Source organism: Pipistrellus kuhlii, unplaced genomic scaffold, assembly GCF_014108245.1.
Source record: "Pipistrellus kuhlii isolate mPipKuh1 unplaced genomic scaffold, mPipKuh1.p scaffold_m20_p_3, whole genome shotgun sequence".
In the NCBI taxonomy this organism is placed as follows: domain Eukaryota; kingdom Metazoa; phylum Chordata; class Mammalia; order Chiroptera; family Vespertilionidae; genus Pipistrellus; species Pipistrellus kuhlii.
Genome location: NW_023425529.1, coordinates 184,774,407 through 184,795,301, shown reverse-complemented (window position 1 = coordinate 184,795,301; position 20,895 = coordinate 184,774,407).

Genomic DNA, 20,895 nt, shown 5'->3' with positions numbered 1-20,895 from the left:
TTAAATTATGTGTTTTAGTCCAGACTTGCTTTTATTAGCTTCCTTTTAATATGCAGAGTGCAGCCTATTGCCACGGGAAGATAGCGTCTGGAACTTAAATGTCCATTGGGCACAAGGATCCGCAATTCTCCTCCGCCGAGGTCACGAACCCAATTAATCCTCGCCGCGGAAAGGATAAAGGAGAGACCAGTGATCATACACGCTAAATGTTACCCAAATCTAATCTGACAGTCATTGCTGATTGAACTGGTGTCCCAGAAGCCTGAGAAAGGAGTCTTAGCAGGCAGAGAGATTTGTCTGTATTTTACTAATGGCTGCTACTTCGTATGCTTTTCAAAATCAGCAGAAATGGATCTGTGAAGTTACGCTTGGGATTCAATGTTACTGCATATGCTATATTGAGCATGAATATCTGAATGTATTTCATGGCTTTATAGAATATGCATTATCTTTACTTTGGGGGGAAAAACCCACATGCCTGTGTTTCTCTAATATCTCCATATGGAAATGTAACCCATGGGCTAAAAATGTCAGGATGTTCTTCCCAGTGTATGTTTAATATTTTTCTTTTCTGTATTTCCAGTAAGAAGGGATCTTAGTGATAGCTCTAATTCAAGCCACTCACACGGTTCCTAAATAATGTCAAACTGACAATAAACTTTTGCAGGACTTTATATAATTGTCTATAGATTTGTGCATGTCATCCCACATAAGATTTAGATTATTGTAATTGTAGTTTATATATAACTGTATACCTACCATTTACATGTGTTTATTTATATTACTATAAAGTCTTCATAACCATACTCTCTGCTATGAGTCCCAAATCTATGTTTACTTCTGTTTTTTTAAACTATAGTTCATATATTGGAATATATAGTAAAACACATAATACCTGTGTTTTAGATTATATAATTCCTGCTTAATGTGTCCAAACAAAACTAAAATTCTTTCTTGTTAGAATTAGCTCCTTCTGCTCTATTTCCAGTCTTTCTGGTACAGAATCTGCCCAACCATCCAAACTGGAAATGAAATAAGTCATTTTAGTTGCTTCCCTTTCCTTCCCTACTCACATCAAATTATTTATCAAGCATTCTCTATTGTGCTTTGCAAATATCACTCAAGTCCCCCTGTTCTTCCATCACTTGCTGACGGCTAATTGTCTTTTCCACATATCATTGTACCTCCTCAGAGGTCTTCACACTTCCAGACTGTGCACTCCTCAGTCATTCCTCTTTACAGCGGCTTTGAATTGCTCTCTAAAAGATTAGTCATCATTTTTCACTCCTTACAGGAGACAAGCTCATTTTTATCTAGAGGATAAAAGTAGAAATTTGAGCAAAACCTACAAGGTCCAAAACAATCGGCTCCTGTACCTCTACCTAGCTGATTGATAAAGTTTCTTAAATCTCAGGGTTACTCACCTCCGCATTTTTAGCAACTTCCTATTGATGGACTAGAGGCCTGGTGCATGAAATCCTTGCAAACAGCCTTCCTTCCCCCAGCTGCTGGCTCCGGCTTCCCTCTGGCACCCGGGACCCGAGCTTCCCTTGCAGCCCAAGCTTCTTCTGAAAAGTAGTCTGGAAGGATGTCCAGAAGGACATCCGATCTAATCAGCATATTGCACTTTTATTATTATAGATATTTCTGTGGTGAAAAACCTCGGAGATTGTTGATCTCTCATACAGAGGTCTTCACACTTGGGCCATATCCATTGAACCTCTTGACTTCAAATTTCCATTTCAATCTCCAAACATCTGCCTCATAATTTTCTGACTGATTTCTGAGCTGTATTGTATGTAGGGTGAGATTCCAGGAAGTCTGTTTGAGAAAAGCTCCCAGGGGTTAAAATCTGAACAGATTATTTTAAAATTTATATTTTTGGAGAATTAATAAATTTATGACTCAACCAAAGTGGAAATATCTTTGAGAATACCTCAGGTATTCATACACCATAGAAGTAAAGACCACTTCTTAAGAATAGTTCTCTTCTCCTGGAGGGAAATCAAAATCAGATAAGCCACACGCTAACAAAACCTATATCCAAAGCATAAAAGGACCAAGGAAATGCATTAGTATTTTGCATAGTATCTGGTAGTAATTTGAATGCCTACTGAACAGAGCATCTATACTAATAAAAGGATAATATGCTAATTAGACTGGGAGACCTTCCAGAAGTCCTTTCAGACAAAGCCATAGTGGGGGGAAAGGAGGAGATGGTTAGGGGCAATCAGGCTGGGCGGGGAGGGCAGTTGGGGATGATCAGACCAGTAGCAGGGGGTGGGAGTTGGAGGTAAGATGTCCAGCGGAGGGTGGGTTGACAGCTGTGGGTAAGCAGACTGGTAGACAGAGTGGTTAAGGGCACTAAGGCAGGCAGGTGAGCAGTTAGGAGCCAGTGGTCCAAGATTATGAGAGGGATGTCTGACTGCCAGGGGGATTGGGTCTAAGCCAGCAGTCAGACATCCCTCTCACAGTCCAGGGCTCTCACAGACCAGGACCCCTCGCACCTTACTGTCCACCTGCAGTGGAGGTGGGTGAGGCTCCTGACACTGACACTGGGCTCACCAGCTGTGAGCCAGGCTGAGCAGCACTCCCTTGTGGAAGCACACTAACCACTAGGGGGCAGCTCCTGTGTCGAGTGTCTTCCCCCTGGTGGTTAGTGCATGTCATAGCAACCAGTTGTTCTGATGTATGGTCAATTTGCATATTATGCTTTTATTATATAGGATTAGCTGGCTCTAAAAGGTAAAATGAAACTTAGATAGAAGGATTCACAATGTTGACCATATGTCCTTCAAGTAAAATGTCAAAGCATTTATTTTAATGTTCAAATATCTCAGTAAAATATCCTCCAGAGGCTATTTTATTTTTAAAACTTCAATTTTTGAGTTATCTGGCCAAGACCTAAAACAAACTATTTGGAATACATATTGCTAATTTTATATTTAATCACTTGTAGGTAACCCATATTTTCTGAGAAATCTAAATAAAATATTACTGGGAGAAAATAAAGTATTCCTACTTTCAACAATGTTTAAATGAACTTGACCTTCTTAGTTTGAGCATAAGATAATATGAATTCATATTCAGTCTTGCTAAGGTTTCACATTTAAAAAAATAAAATGTAATATGGATAGTGTGAAATGAAGAAATTAGCATATTCTTGGCTCTGTTGTCTCTGAAACGTGCAAGGGAGAGTTGAATGTGTATGTGGTTACCATAAAAGAGAGAAGTATCAAATGGCTATCCCAAAAATCTGAGTCTCACAGACCTGTGGCATTGGTTAATTGATCATGGCATTCCTAGAGGTGAAACAAGTATGACACTTACTAAATTCTTACTTGAGCTAAGAATTTAGATCAATAAAATAATTTGGAGCATAAGATTCTATTTCATGGAGGCAAAAATTCAATGAAGAAATAATAGAAATAATGGAGAGAGGATAGCCAGTATTACATTTCTGGCTTTTAAAAAGAAACCCTTTAAAATTATTTCAAAGAATCTCTCCCCTGGCCATCACTAAACTGTTGGCTGTGTCCATGAGTCATGCATATTTTCATTTGCTAATCACATCCCCTTCTTTTTCTTTGAATGTATAACAGTATCAAAAATCTATTATGTTTTTATTCCATTAGATACATTTAAACTAGTGATGGACAGTATATTTCAAAGTGCCAGCACTTGTAATTTGCCTAAAATTATAGCATTTGAAGCTATTTTAATGATAACAAATTTTAGATGTCAAGATACAAATATATGAAGAGACACGTAGGCTTCCAAGAACATTTTAACTGGATAATCATGCAAATGGTGACAGTGAGGGCTTTTCTAGAGACCAGGAGCTGAGATCAGGAGTGTGAGGCTGGGGAGAGAGGGGTGGTGCGGGAGGGGGAGAGAGAGAAATGAGCAAACTGAACAGCAAGGGAAAGACAGAAATAGTTATTCTGAGAAAAGACATTTTTACATTAAAGGGGGTAGAACAAAAATGACTAAATGAGTAAATGAAGCTATCTTTCAACTTAATAATTGGTTGAAAGCAAGGCACAGGAAAATGAGCTTAAGGTTTGAAATTAGAATTAATTTTACCTTTTTTTTTTTTTAATCTTTATTGTTGAAAGTATTACCTAAGTCCTCCTTTCCCCCCCATTAACCTCTTCCAGCCGGCCCCGCTACCCCCACCCAACCCCCACCACTCCATTGCCTGTGTCCACGGGTGATGCATACATGCACACAGGCTCATTGGTTGATTTCTTCCCACCCACCCTCCGCTGCCTTCCCTCTGAGGTTCAACAGTCTGTTCCTGCTTCTATGACTCTGGGTCTATTTTTGTTCATAAGTTTATTTGGTTTATTAGATTCCACCTATGAATGAGATCATGTGATACTTGTCTTTCTCTTACTGGCTTATTTCACTCAGCATAATACTCTCCAAGTCCCTCCATGCTGTTGCAAATGGTAAGACCTTTATTATTATTAGATACTAGAGGCCCAGTGCCCAAAATTCATGCACAGGTGTGGTCCCTAGGCCTGGCCAGTGATTGAAGCATGAGCATCTGGCATAAAGGGCAGGTCCCAGCTGACCTCGGGGCCCTGGGCAGCACCTGGGCCCCTGAGTACCCCCCCCCCCGTCTGAGTCATGGCGCCCAAGTCTCCACACAGAGATGCAGTAAGCACAGCCAGTCACCATGGTACCACGTGGAAGCCAGCTGGGCAGTGAGCTCTCTCCAGCCAGCCTAGCAGACCACCTTCTGTGAGAACCCACAGGGAGGCCGACCAGCCCCTGTGGCCTGGCTCACCTGGGAGAGGCCCCATGGGTGTGGGGTGGGCCCTTCAAGGGCTCCAGCACCTGAGCTGGGGGCTTCCCCGGTGTGCCAGCTCTAGCATCCTGGGGCAGAAAAGCACGGAGAGTGAGAACGAGCTCGGTGAACACCCCACATTCTCACCGCACCTCTGTCCCCATCACCCCTGTTCTCAGATAGTCAGGAGAGGTTGCAACAGGTCACCAATGTCTGCCATGTTCCTCACTGCCCCCTAGTGGTCAAACTACAGGTCTAAGGACTGCCTGAGGGAGCTATTTGCATATTAGGCTTTTATTATATAGGCTTAACTGTTTAACTATTGGGTCAGTCACAAAACGTATCAGTGACTCCCTTTTCCCAAATGTAAACAGGAAACCTTTTTTAGAGCTCATCAAAGACCAAATATGGTAACATAATATCACTCACCCCCCACTATACTTAATGAATGTTTATTGAATTAATAGGAATTCAAATAATTATGAACACAGCATACTTCTGTTGCTTCCTATTGGAGGTATTTATACATTTTTGGCAAAGCCTCAATTAAAGAATATTAATTAGGAATTGTTTGCACTAATAATAACAAATCTATGTGGATGTCGCCTAGCATCTGGTTCACTGGATTAATGCCCAGAAAAAAGAAGAAGTATTCATCATTTCATATACCTGGACACCATTTTGGGCAGGAAAAGGAATATATTGATAAATACTAACCGTGTGTTAAATGCATGAAATGGTATTATTAGATGTGCTGAAGTCTAAATGCTTAAAATACACATTATTTTGCAACTATATGTGAAATATTTATTTCACAAATCAATCAGATGTTTGATTTGCCATTTCTCTACTCATTTTCCTCTGCCCCTCAGAATTCTAGCTAGCCAGTGACCTCAGGAAACACGACACCTATACTTTCTCCAGACTGAGAGTTAATATTGAGGGAGGTAGTATGTTGTTTTATGAGATCAAAATACCAAAGGTGGCTGACATATTTCTAAGTGTTGCTCAGCAACTGAGCACATGCCTCATCAGAGTTCTGAGATACAGAATTATATTCTTTATAAAAAAAAATTAACCTGCCTGCTATTAACACCTTCACAGCCATGAACAGATACCATTTTAACCGCAGTACTTTTTGTTGCAAATATATCTATAACTTTGATACCCCAAATATTGTTATTTTTTTCCTGCTGAGTTTACCACAATCAGAATAGCATCCATTATCATCCTCTAATACTTGGTAACATGCAATTATATCTATTAGCCATTTATAATTACTAAGATATTGTTTGGGGAATTTTTGAATACTGTAATTCTAAGCATATTTCTATATAGAAATGTATTAGATAGACGTGGAATTTTTAACTGGACCTCAAATAACAGTGTTTTGTTTTTGTTTGTTTTTTCTCTCTGAGACTTTGACCTGAACCATATGCTCATGATAAATCCAAGTAATTTTTTGTTTATTCAAGGTCATTATCTGCAAGGAACTCTGGAAAAATATTCAAGAAAAAAATATATCTTTAGCTGACAGTTGGAAACTCTTTTATGCATCCTTAAGCGAGAGTTAACGATACAGAGACAAGAATGTGTTAAATTAGCTACTCGGATAAGTAAGACTTGTCACTTTGCTTTATATTTTTATGAGAAAGTCTGAGTACTTTTCATTGTACATTGTAGAATAGTACTGGCTACTTTAGTTATTTTTCATAAATTGCTCTAAGAAATTCAGCTTCAATCACTAAAGAATTAAAGTTAAAATATGGTGAAACATTTTATTTAACATTATAACAAAAAGCAGTGTTTTGTTATTCTTTAGGTGACTCAAACACAATACTTCCAAGAAGAATTTTAACGGTGTCACATAAACTTTACTGGCTTTAAACATGAAATTTGAATTTCAGAATAGCTTAATAACTCTGAAAGCAATGCCAGAAATTTTATTAGTTTTTATCATTTTATAGCTAATTTTACCATCTTCTCCCAACAAAGTACTCAAATTTCTTTAAAGTTTTTGTCCTTAAGACAATTTTCTTGTTACTGACATACCCAGTAAGACTCTGCATTAGCTTTTAATATAAAATATCCAAACACTGAAAATTCATTTCAAATGATATATTAATAATTAGTAGTATAAAAGTAAAAATCACAGGTGTTATTTATGCATAAATGCTAATGATATTTTGTTAGTCCATGATAAACACTCAAATATTAGGTAAATATTGCTACTGTACTGCAAACTATTCATAATGTATCAGTAGTTAAATATTATTAACTAGAGGCCCAATGCACAAAATTTGTGCACAGATAGGGGTCGCTAGGCCTGGCCTGAGATCTTTAATGATGTTCTCTTTCTTGTTCCTACAGATAGGCAGCTCTTTCTTTTCTTAAAGTGTATCCCCTTTATATATATATATACTTTTGTGGTACACTGAAATGCACAAATCTTAAGTTTGTGTTTATTGCTTGAAAGAAGCATACATCTTTGTTATTGACATATAAAACATTATGGTCCCTTAAGAAACTTTTCTTTTTTATCCCAGTTGATCACCCTGCAATGTACTCAATTTAGACCAGTTTTTGTAAACCAAAAAATTAAAGGTTGGAAAAGACGTCATTTACAATAAAGGACAATATGAGTAGACATGATTTAATGGAGTTTATTTGTCTCTCAATCCTTGGCTTGCTCAGGAAAAAAGTATTTGTGGAAAAACATAATATTCAGAGGAATGTTATTCACTAATATTCACTTTTCAATTTATTTATAAAATCCAAGAAAGATAACCTAGGTCAGTGGTCCACAAACTCATGAGTCAACAGAGCCAAATACCAACAGCACAGCAATTGAAATTTCTTTGGAGAGCCACATTTTTTAAACTTAAACTTCTTCTAATGTCACTTCTTCAAAACAGACTTGCCCAGGCCGTGGTCTTTTGTGGAAGAGCCACACTCAAGGGGCCAAAGAGCCACATGTGGCTCGCAAGCTGCAGTTTGTCAACCACGGACTTAGGGTAATCTTTGTTCAATAGGTATATGATGCCATCTGCCAAAACAAACTGCTCCTCTGCAGTCCACAGACGAACTTTCACGATAGGACTGAGAACAGATGTTCCTGCTGTAGAGAACGGCTTCTGGGTTGGAAAATGTGCACCTTGCTTTTAAATCTTTAATGATGTTCTCTTTCTTGTTCCTACAGCTCGGCTGCTCATTCTTTTCTTAAAGCGTGTCCCTTTATTTACTCAGAGATCACTATCAGATGTCACCTGCACCAGTTAGCCATATATCATGGTGCCCATTAAGCTATGTGCCTATGAATGTATGGAAATAATACTAAATAATGTCGGCACAAGGGCTCAGGGCACCCATGCATCAGGAGAATAACAAAGTGCTTTACTGACCATGGATGTGGTACTTCAGACAGGGCTACAGAAGGTCCCAGGGCCCTCTTTGAGAAGCGATGCCAAATGATTTCATTGGACACCATTCCCATGCAAACAAACAAAATGGGAGATGGACCTGAATTGTCCTTTCTCCCAGAAATGTGTCATCTAGAAAGAGTCACTTGAGTTTAAGAATACACTAAGATCGTAATTGTGCCCTTTTGTCTTTTTCAAGGAATGGCACAGTGCGGTGCAGGACATAAATGCAAATATAGGGTGACTATTATAAACTGTGAGGGCATAATCCTTTGGTTTATAGCAAGATAACTTTCTAGGAGGCTTCCAATGCAGACTAGTAAAGAGCATAGTACCACTAAAATCAACAAGGGGCTGATGTATATGCAATCCACAAAATTTGAAAGCTAAATACCAATTAAGATATTGTATTCCAGTTGTTATGTAGCATTTCTTGAAGAAGAATAGTCAGTATTACACAATGCAAAAGCCTTTACAATTTTAAAAATTCTACCTACATTTGAATATTTATTAGCCCTCATGGACAGAAAGGCTCTTTGAAATGTACTCTAAGTATTTTATTCTAATCTGAGGGATAACATTTCAAAATATCACTCACAATTTTATTGTAACTCTTCATCAACTTTCAGTTATTTCTAAACCATGAATATTAGTAGATGTGGTAAATATAGGCAATACAATAATTTAAAGCCATTATTATTGAAACTAGAGGCCCAGTGCATGAAACTTGTGCATGGGAAGGGGGTTTTCCCTCAGCCCGGCCTGTACCCTCCAATCTAGAATCCCTGGGGGGACATCCGACTGTTGGCCTGCGGTGACACCACCTGGGCTTTGATTAGATAGGAGGGATACTTTCATTTTCATTTGCGGCCTTCAAGCCCATGGTGGAATTTCCTTTCCTGCCATGTTGGAGTTCAATGTGACAAGGTGACTTGCTGTGCTCAGTGAAAAGAAGGGTGAGAATCACCTCCAGATCTGAAGATCCGGGGAGAGGGTTTTCCAAAGTCTCCTTCCTGCGGCCACAGTGCCTTGAAATGTCCCAGATAGGATTCCTCCAGCCATCTGGGCCCTGGCGGATAGAAGGGGGAGGCAAGGAGGAGAATGCATGCCCTCCAACCTAGGACATGCATAAAGCACATGCAAGGAGTAAGCCTGCATTGGAGGTCCTTGTTTCCACAGCATACCCTACTATCTTGTCTGCGCCCATGAATCAGCGCTGCCATGACAGAGCATAACAAAAATGGCACTGTCTTTGTGGCCAACACAGCAATTTAAAAAAAAAGAAAAGAAAAAAAAAGAGCCAATCTAAGAGAGAAAATAGGAACAAGTACAAACATATGGAGTTAGAGGTGGCAAAGGTTTCTCAATCCCCAATAATATGCTCAAAACCTGAAAATGTCCTGGAGAAAAAGGGCTGATTACAACTCAGCCTCTGACCATCACCATGTCAATGCCACCGTCCTGAGGCTAATTGTTCAAACACCTGAAGGAACTCAGGAGCTTCCTGCAGAGACTTTTTTGGTATGGCACCCAGCAAGCCCTTTGAATTTAAGCATTGACTCACAGAAAGAGCCCTGATAGGGCTCTTAAGTCTAAGTCATATGACAAAAGACATAGGAAAGGAAAACATTGTAAGTAGCCAATCTAAGAATTGTCTAGAGATAATGCTTCAGATTTAGCATTTGACTCAGGGAGATAGATGGAGTAAAATAGATAAGAAGCCAGGTAGCTTTTAATAGACTTGTATTATAGAGATATATAAATAACCAACCAGCTGTAACTACAAGTGTCTAAGACTTTGTACCTCTCAGCTTCAATGGGAGGAAGCAGTCAGAGAAAACTGCGCACTTCAAGGAAAGGAACAAATTCTCTAATGCCCAGAGCCTGCAGAGGAGGAGATCAATGGGAAATGAAGGAACTCCCAAGAGCATAGTCAGAAAACTGGGATAATCAATGGATTGAAGAGTCCCTTTCAAGAAAAAGGGTTGTGGCCTAATTGAGAAACATTCTCCCACCTGCCCTCTACATTTGAATATTATTCAGCCCTCATGGACAGGAAGGACCTTTGAAATGTACCCTAAGTGTTTTATCCTAATTTGAGGGAGAACATTTCAAAATATTACTTACAGAGGAGGAGACAATGGGAAATGAAGGATCTCCCGGAAGATGGCTGGTCAACCCAGTCTAATAACATATTACCCTTTTTTTATTAAAAAAAAAAATCTTATTTTCATAGTTGTCCCTTAAAAGTAGTAACAATTAATGAAGCATAACAATTTGTTGGCTGTTTTGACAATTAAATTAGTTGTAATTTTGCTAGATTTTACTGATGGCCAATTTAAGGCACACACATAGATATAATTAATCTTGGACATGATTCGTGGTTACCAAAATCTGAAGCAGAGAAAAAGGTCAGGCATTGTTCATGTGGGACATTTTGTATGGGATACAGTCACAATGTCGTCCTTAGTAATTGAAGGATAAAGCAATCCACTAAGAGTATTTTGGTTTAAGATGTACAATTAACAAGAGATAAATTGGTGCTAGCTGTCACTGTAGCCAGATAAATGTTTAGTGTATATTACTGCCTACCTCTAATTACTCAGGGAGATAATATAAATGTGAATCAATTTTCTTGACTGGATTTTTTTTTGGGGGGGAAAGAACCACTGAGAATTAAGTCACTGTTCTTGAGGTGCCAGTCTTGAAGGGGTGATTTACTCAGCGCAGGAGGGATGTATGAGGAAGGGAGAGATGGCGAAGGGAGTGATGAATGCCCATGAGTAGAGCAGCTACAAAACACAAATCCATGGTGAAAGGTGTTCAGAAACCTGACAAGGGTTCAAGGACATCTCCAAGTTAAATAATTTTCCCATGTTGACCCAGTTTGGAGGTATCCAAGAAGGGACATGGCCTGCCAGGGGTATGATCAGAAGCAATCTGTATTTAGAGACCACCATGCGTTAACACCTTCTGATACTAAGGATACCCTGGCCCGCTGTTACATAGACAGACAATTAATGATACTTCTTTTTTTTTTTCTTTCCTCCTCTACACTGGCCAATACATAGCCTAAATTCACAATTTTAAGAAATTTGGCAAAGTGGACTCATTTTGGTCAATGCCAATGGGTGACTTATAGAAGACTGAAATGGGCGGTCCCAGAAAATATTCTACAACAAAGCATATAATGCTGCAAACTTCCCCCTCCCTCTAGTCTGACGTACAGGCCACATGCAAACTACAAAAGAAAGAGCCTTCCACAGAGCAGTCAGCAGGCACTTAGGAGCTCAGTGACAGACCACATGGCTTCCTCGTGGACAATGTGCCTACCCCATTTGTGCGGCAGGCTGATAAATCCCCCAAATCACCCGCATCACATTCCAAAGGTGTTTCAGCCAATTAAGCCAGCTCAATCCATCTCTGCTTTCTGGGCTCATGAAGGCTTTAGAAACAAATTTATGATCTGACCTGTTAGTGAAATGACTTGTAGAGTTGCCTTTCAATCAGGATGGCTAAATTAATAATAATAATAATAATAATAATAATAATAATAAAGTTTAAAATGGTTTGAAACGAGTATTTTTCTTTTAATACTCAAAGATACCATAATATGGCTTTAATTACATTCAGAAAATGTGTTTTCTTTCTCTGAGCATACTGAGAAAGCAGTGAACTGAGAAAACCAACCAACCAGAATGAAGGGAGAAATAAGCAGAATTCATTTTCCGTCAGGTGACCCCCCTGCGGAAATCCCTTCCTGTCGCCTTCAGTTCCCGGAGGGATCACTCTACTGCACAGCACACGGCAGAGGGCGGGTTTGATCTCCGAGGTAACAAACGTTTAGTCCATTCAGTGTGGCTGATGACGCTGTACGGTTTCTGGGACTACCCGGATATCGCTTTTTCTCTGCCTACCTGAGTCACCAAGTGCACCACAAAGCGCCGCCTGTCATCAGGTCTTTGAGCAAAACGAAACCAGGGGCTGGCTGGGCATGGGTAAAATACATTTATGCAAATTGACAGCAGCAAATGCTACATGAATAAATAAATTCCTATTTCATTATGCTAAAAAGAACCATGAGTCTTTATGGTTCACGATGCAGTTTACAAACAGTTTAAATATTATGTATAGTTTATAAAGAATTTTTCACTATAGTTTGGTAAGTAAAACTATCACAAAAATATAGTGTTTTTGTTTTTTTTTACAGTGGACTCACCATTAGAAATTTGAATGTGGGTAAGTCTTAGGCCAATCGTTTTTTTTTTTTTTTAATTTAATATATTTTATTGATTTTTCACAGAGAGCAAAGGAGAGGGATAGAGAGCTAGAAACATCAATGGGAGAGAATCATTGATCAGCTGCCTCCTGCACACCCCCTACTGGGGATGTGCCCGCAACCCAGGTACATGCCCTTGACCTGAATCGAACCCCGGACCTTTCAGTCTGCAGGCTGACGCTCTATTCACTGAGCCAAATGGTTTTGGCTTAGGCCAATCTTTAGAGCACCTCTCAGTTACAATCACTGGATTCATGATCCGTCCTTGATGGTTTTAAAATCCATCTGTCCATCGATTGGTTAGAGTATAAGTCTGTCTCCTTAGAACAGGCATTGTAGCAATCGTGGCTTGTATAAAACAGGATTTGTTGTTGTTTAATTTCCTTTCTTTTCATGAACACTCCACAGACAGGCAGAGAGGAGAAACAGGACTGGTAGGATGACTGTCTGAAAACTCCACCCCCGGACCAGTCATCCTCTATCTTCTGCTCCATTATCCCTAGATTATCTCCCTCCCACCCATTCCTGAAGATGGCAAACCTACCAGTTCTGCATTTCCGCCAGCAGAAGGGGCAGAGGGGAAAGGAGAACACCTTTTACTTGTAAGAACACAATCCAGAAGGTGTGTACTTCGTTCGCATTTACACAGCATTTGAGTACCAGTTACAGGAGAGAGTCTGGCTGCCCCGGTAAATGAATAACGGTGCACACGTGGCCAGGCCTGTAGATGGGGCAGAGGATGTAACCGCCTGCAATAGGCCGGTGACAAGGAAAGATGCTCTGGGAAGTCAGAGAAGAAGGATTTCACACAGGACAGTGTATGCGGGCTCCATTGTGTCGACTTTCTAAGAACGACGTGTTGAAAAGCCCATATTCTGATAAAGCTGCCATCTGCATTGCTCTGTAGGCCAACGGCCAGCAAATGCAAACTGACACCACTGAAATGGATTAGTGTGCGTATCAACAATCTCCTAATGGCTCTCCTTCTCTCTATCACATTTGACCTTGCCTTTTGGAGGCATTTGATACGTGATTAATTATTCATCTGGAACTTGATCCTTGAACAACTCAACTACTTCCCAGAAGCAAATAAAGATGTGTGTTAGAGCATCAGAATGGATTAATTATTCATTGACTGTGTGCCTTGTATTTGCCTGGTGTGTGCCCAGCTCTAAGCTAGGCGGTCTGTGAGGTACAAAAATACCAGAATAGGTAGTCTCTGACCTCACAGAACTTACAATGAGAATGAAAGAAACACTAAACAGGATGTTTGGGCTGAGGTTGTCATGACTGATTATATTATTATGTGTCTATCTTCATGGCTTTCCGTCCAGCCCTGTGAGTCTGGGAAAAATTACAACATATCTCCAGGTGGTGAGAAAAGAGGATGCAAAACACAGAACATCTGAAAGTGAATAACAATGAAATATTTGATGGTAGTGGTGGGGGGGAACACAGATCTAAATTACAGGTAAAGGTTTTAATATACTATCATCATCACAGAGTAAACAGAGAGAAGAAAATCCACAACTCAGGGGTGAGTACCTCAATAGGCTTTTGATGGAGAGAAGGGGGGAGGGATGAATGATCCCATGATGGAAGTGTAAGAGGGAAGCAATAAAATGATTAAGAAAAGAAAAAGAAGGCTGGAGGCAGAGAGTTTGATCAGAGAGGAGAACAGTGTTGGGACCCAGGACAGTTGGCAGAGAGTCATTTATATATCAGGAAAGGAGAGAGAAGAAAATTCAACGTTTGGCCTTTCTGAACATGCCGAATTTTGACTTATTGAAGGGTGAATTCTCAACGTGTGCATTCAGTGGGTCAGAGCTTTTCAAGATCCTCATTTTTTCTTCCTTTAAAGTTAAAAATGGTCTTTTGAACATTCTCACATGGAACAATCACACTCAAACAGCCAAAGGGCCAGTGCCAGGCCTCTATTTGTGATAGAGTTTTCTCTGGTCAAAGAGGCAACAACTGATTGTAACGCAATATAAGGCATGCGATGCAGCAGAGAGCAGCTGGGTGGTGAAGGCGGGGGAAGGGAGGGAATCTAGTGCAGACTTGATCACTTCCCTTTTGCAACTCCTCCTGAGTAGTCCTTCTGTGGAGCGACTTTGTTTTAGATGGAATATGTGCATGATTCCTGGCACCGCTAGCACACCAGTGAGTTTAAGATAAAAGCTGTTAGGCCACAACTGCATGTTACTTGATGATGAAGGGTTGGGTGTTTGGAGGCAGCGATAGCAGCTATCACAGAGAGAGAATTGGTCATTTGAGAAGGAAGAGCATATTGGGGGGGGCGGGAGAAGAAGATGAGGAAAACGCATTAAACAAGGTAAAGGGGGTGAAGAATTTTGCTGCGTAAATAGCTCCACAATTTCCCATTCTGTACCAAAGCCAGGGCTATTTGACCTTTGTTCTAGGATAGCGGTCGGCAAACTCATTAGTCAAGAGAGCCGAACATCAACAGGACAACGATTGTCATTTCTTTGGTGAGCCAAACTTTTTAAACTTAAACTCCTTCTAACACCACTTCTTCAACATAGACTCGCCCAGGCCGCGGCGTTCTGTGGAAGAGCCGCCCTGCAGGGGCTAAGAGCCGTTTGCTGACCACGGTTCTAGGAGACCATTGAGGACTCATTCTGACCCTCACTCAGCCTGATACGTAACGATGCCCCTCGATGGCAGACTGAGGGAGAGACACAAAGTCTAAGAGGCCTTATTTAGGCATCACGTTCCCAGGAAATGATATTTTGTACATAATGCTATCATGTTTTAAACATTTTCTTTAAAGATTTTTTAAAATAGTTGGCTTCGTGTGTTTTTTTTTTGTTGTTGTTGTTTTTAAATATATTTTTATTGATTTTTTTACGGAGAGGAAGAGAGAGGGATAGAGAGTTAGAAACATTGATGAGAGAGACATCGATTAGCTACCTCTTGCACACCCCCTACCGAGGATGTGCCCGAAACCAAGGTACATGCCCCTGACCGGAATCGAAGCCAGAACTTTTCAGTCCGCAGGCCGACGCTCTATCCACTGAGCCACACCGGTTTCAGCAGTTGGCTTCCTTTTTAATGTTTAAAAACATTATGTATTTTCTAAACCACACTAACCATTTAGACTTTTATTTAAGGTATGAACTACGCTGAATTATCATTCAAAACCTTTTGGGCCTAATTATTTCTTAAAGAAATGTGTAATAGATGTGTTTAATTCACTATAAAGGGAAATAGCAGGGTGATAAAATGGGTTCAGAAAGTATAGGCCTCATACAAAAAGAGACAATCTATATAAGTCTACATCAGAAAACTGAATTAGAAAATTGAATAACCACCTTACAAAACAAAATGCACCAGGCCCAGATCTGTTCACTATTAAATTCTGCCAAACACCAAGGAAGAAATTATATCATTAGCTCTTTCAGAAGACAGAGCAGAAGGAAATACTTCCTGCCTCATTCTGAGACCAGCATTACCCTAATAACAAAGACATTTAAAGAAAACCATAGACCAATATCTCTCATAAACTTTCTCAATCAAAATCCTCAGCAAAATACCAGAAAATTTTGACAAATTCAACAATGTATTGAAAAACTACACACAATAACCAAGTGGATGCCATCAGGATGCATGGCTGGTTCCACATTTATAAGTTAATTAATATAATCCCTCATAGCAACAGAAAAAAAAATACCTCATGAGGGCATATCAATAGATGAAGAGAAGCACTGAACAAAATCCGACATTTATTCATGATATTAAAACTTTCAGTAAACTAGGAATAAAAGACAACTTCCTCAACTTGATTAAAAAAACTATAAAAAAACAACTTAGAACTAACATTATACTTAATAGTAATAAACTCAAAGCTTTCCTACTAAGATCACTAATGCTTTCCAACATTTTTCTGGGATTGCCATAGAATGCAATAAAACAAAAAAGGAATGGAAGGTAAACAGATTAGAAATAAGAAACAAATCTTTGTTCACAGATGATATGATAGTTTACATTGAAAATTTAAAAGAATCAATCAAACAAAAACATAACAAGAACCAACCAACAGACAAGAACACACCCCTGAACTATTACATATTATTGTAGTTTTAGGACAAAAGGTTAATATACAAACTCACTTATTTCCTCTGCAAGGAGCAAACAGAATGTGAAGTTATAAATCAACACCATTTACATTAATACCCCCCAAAATGAAACACTTAGGTATGAAACACACCAGCAAAAAAAAGTTGGTTAAATTGTAGCTCTATACTAAATTTTAGATTATTAAACAGATTACATGCAATTGTGAAAACCTTCTCAAAGAGGGTGTTACATAATCAGGCCCTAAAGGTAGAAATAAACTCTACAGCCAAGATCCAAGCTGTGTGCCCAAAGTCTATGCTATTAAACTTGGAACTGACATCATTTCCTCTTAGGGTGGTATAAGCTAATTTATATCACACTAATATGTATGACACAGATATGTAGAGCAGAACAAACATGTCTAATTTAAGCAAAGCCATCTGGTGTCAATCAATGGGAATGACACGCTTCCTGGCTGTCACCTGGGGAGCGGGGCACTTCTCAGGCAGGTAATCCCTCCTGCATTTTGAATTCTCAAGTAAGGCAACTAATTGCGCTGTGCCTAATATTAAATTTTCCTCTGTGATCCCGGCAGAACAGTACTTATACTTGAATATTTTAAACTGCACACAAAATTCAGACATTCATTAGTTCAAAGATATCCAAAACTGAATTGGATAGCATTTGAAATACTTCCAACTTCGCATGGTATTATAATAATATGTGAGCAGGCAAGTTTTGGTGACATCTAAAAACCTTTAAAATTTGATAAATGTTACATTTGTGTATTTTATTATCCTATCAAATAAAAACAGTTAGAATTTTAAAGACAATTTTATATACTCAGAAATAGAAATGAAATTTCTAGTAAGTGATTAAACTAAATGGAAGTAGCACATAAATACAAACAGAAAAAACAATTAGTTTTATTTGATTCCATAGTTAACTCTCTTATTAGTTCTTTTATGCATATGAATATATATATACACACATATACAATATATACATATATATATGTATATATATATATATTGTATAAATCAAGCAAGCATCTAAAATTGTCATCATCAAATGCAAGTTTGGTTATATTTCTTTCCTATTAAGTTGTCTTCTAGAAGATTTTATAGTTTTGCATTTACACTTAGGTCTTTGGTACATTTTGAGTTAATTTTTGAAGGTTGTAAGTTCTGTGTCTAAATTATTTATTTTTTTGAGCATGGATATAATTTATGGAAAGCTCTAGCTTTGCTCTGTTGTACTGCTTTTCTGTCTTTGTCATAGATCAGTGGACTGTATTTATGTGAGTCTATTTCTGGACTCTCTATTCTGTCTCATTGATCTTTTTGTCTATTCTTTTACCAATATCACATTGTCTTAATTACTGTAGATTTACAATAAGTTGAAGTCAGGTAGTGTCTATCCTCCAAATTTGTTCTTTTTCTACAATATTGTGTTGGCTGTTTGGGAGCTTTGAACTTTTCATTTAAACTTTATAATCAATATATTGATATCCACAAGATAACTTGTGGGAATTTAGTTCGAGAATCTATCCACCAATTTGGGAAGAACTGACATTTTGACAATATTGTCTTCTTATTTGTGAATACGCAATATCTATTTATTTAGTTTTTCTATCAGTTTTATAGTTTTTTTCTTATATAGCACACATGCATACTTGTTAATATAGATAGATAGATAGATAGATAGATAGATAGATAGATAGATAGATATTAATATAGGTGATATCTAAGAGATATTTTGGCTTTGTTAAAATAATAATCTTATAACCACACTGTAAATGTAAAATTCAGTATTTTGAATGATTCTAAAAAAACCTTAAAAAAACTATTGCTCATTTTAGATCTAGAACACCTTCAAATACACCATCTTCAAGATGTGACTTATCATGATTACAAAAGTTATTGAACAGCTAGAGTTCCTATATTGCTAGTTCCCTCATTATTGAATTAAGTTAAATCTTAGGCAGCTGCCTGTTTATGTTGGTGGGTGGATCATGTTTACAACTGTTAGAAATTGTTTTTGAACAGCTGATAGAGGTCCCACTGAGAAACCCAAGAGGATTCAGCTGCCAAAGCAGTAACTGCGTCGGGTAAGACATGGAATTATCGGACTCCAGCACTTTCGTGTGTGTCTCTGTGATGAATCCCAAGGAGCTATACACTTCACCTTCACTGATCCCTTCCCCTTCGTCATTCCTTCTGCCTCTGTTGCTGTGCCTTTGTTTCTGTTGCTGACCCGGTGTGGAAGGAGTCTGGCTTCCTCGTGGCCAACACAGCATTGGCTCTGGGCAGTGACAATGACTGGAGAATGGGCTTTGCTGCTCAGCAGGTTGGCCATTGCTGAGAGGGTGCCAAGACTCCCCCACTTGCTCACCAGGGGGTATGTATCTCGTCAGACAGCAAACAGCCCATGGAGATCTAGATTGGTGTTTTGTTCCTGTTGTTGTCATTGTTTGTTTGTTTTTAAATATATTTTAAAATATACTTTATTGATTTTTTACAGAATGAAAGAGAGAGGGATAGAGAGTTAGAAACATTGATGAGAGAGAATCATTGATCAGCTGACTCTTGCACACCCCCTACTGGGGATGTGCCTGCAATCAAGGTACATGCCCTTGACCGGAATCGAACCCGAGATCTTTTAATCTGCAGGCCCACACTCTATCCACTGAGCCAAACCGGTTTCGACTAGACTGGTGTGGTTTTTGTGTTTGTGTTCAGTAACATGTGGCCAAATTTGTAAAACAAATGCAAAGCTCTCTATGGCCTGTGTGTCTGCAAATGAGAAAAAAGCTTTTCTCTCTCATTATGTGAATTGGAACTATTTCCTATCTCAGAACAGTTTGATAACTTACACCGTCACACTCTAAACTTTTTTTAAAAGTACTGTTTCCATTGCTCTGCAGGAGCTAATAGTTTACATCTATAGCAAATTTAGAGGACTACAAATAATCACAAAAATATTTAACCATAAAGAGCTTAATACTTAAAAATGTGCTGTGTAGTGGACAGGGGAAAACATCCTCACAAAACTGTCACTGAAAAGAAACGTGGTTTTATGTGACAATGCATGTGGATAGGAACCAGAGGAATCCTGGGGGAAATCCTGTTTTTATCCATTTTGTGAAATGCAGGAATACAGATTTCTGTTTTTGAAATAAAATTAGCTTTTATTTTCTTAGAGCTGAGAAACCTCTTCTCAACAGCAAGTGTAAAGTAAAAATGTCCCTGCTGAATTCTCCCAATTAATTCTGCCAGTGCACCTCCAAACAAGTCAGTATCTGTGCCTGACAAAGTTAGCATAGCTATGTCTGAAATTAAATTTTATTTTTTTATTTTTCTATACAGCGTGTTTTAAGGAAGGAACAGAGTCTCTTGGGTTTCTGTGGTTTCAAAGGAGAATCCATTCTGTGTAGCCACTGCTGCTAGCTGTCACATGTCCCGGCCAGTGCCTCCTGGCCGCTGGTGGTTGCATGGGCCGTATGGGCTAGCAATGGCCAGTGAACAGTGAGCAGAAATAACGGGTACCACTTCCTAACAGAACACATAACTGCTGAAGCAGGACCCACCCACGGAGCTCTCCTTAACCTTTGACAAGGTGACTGACATTCTTCAAGACAGGCTCTGCTCACCCAGCCTGAGTCCCTGAGTGAGGAGCCGCCTGGAGTCTGAGCTTCCACCATTAGCGATAGACAGGAAGCACATGCAAGGGGTTCATCTCTGCTTAAGCCTCCACTCGATTCTAGACTTGCTCGTTAGCGGCAATGTGGACCAGACCATCCTCACACGTGCGCTGTAAAACTAGGCCTTATGGTATGCCAGAGGCATTCTCCCTACTCACTTGCTAATATTAGCCAGTCACTTTGTATATGTGGTACTTAGAATTTCTGTTTTTCAATTACAGCCAACCCCCATGTAGCATGCAACAAATACAGTCAGTCTCCAAAAAATGTATAAATGTTAGAAAAATAACATACTTGCCCAAAGAAATGCAATTGCATAAATAAACCAGTTAGAAAAAAAGCTGCAAATATGGTACCTTTAGATTTTACATATAATTTTTACTTGTTAATAGATTCAGATAAGATTATCTGCATTTTACCAAAATTTAAGCCCATAAATGACATAGTTGGTTTGTTTTTGTTTTTTTCAAATTGCAGTACAAATCACAATACTTTGTAAAAGTTATATGTTTATAGTAATTAATGTTCTGATGGTTTGAACACAATATTCATATGCTTGGATGGATATAATCCACAATCAATATTTTAAATGTTTCTTTTTATAGTAACTAAACTCATC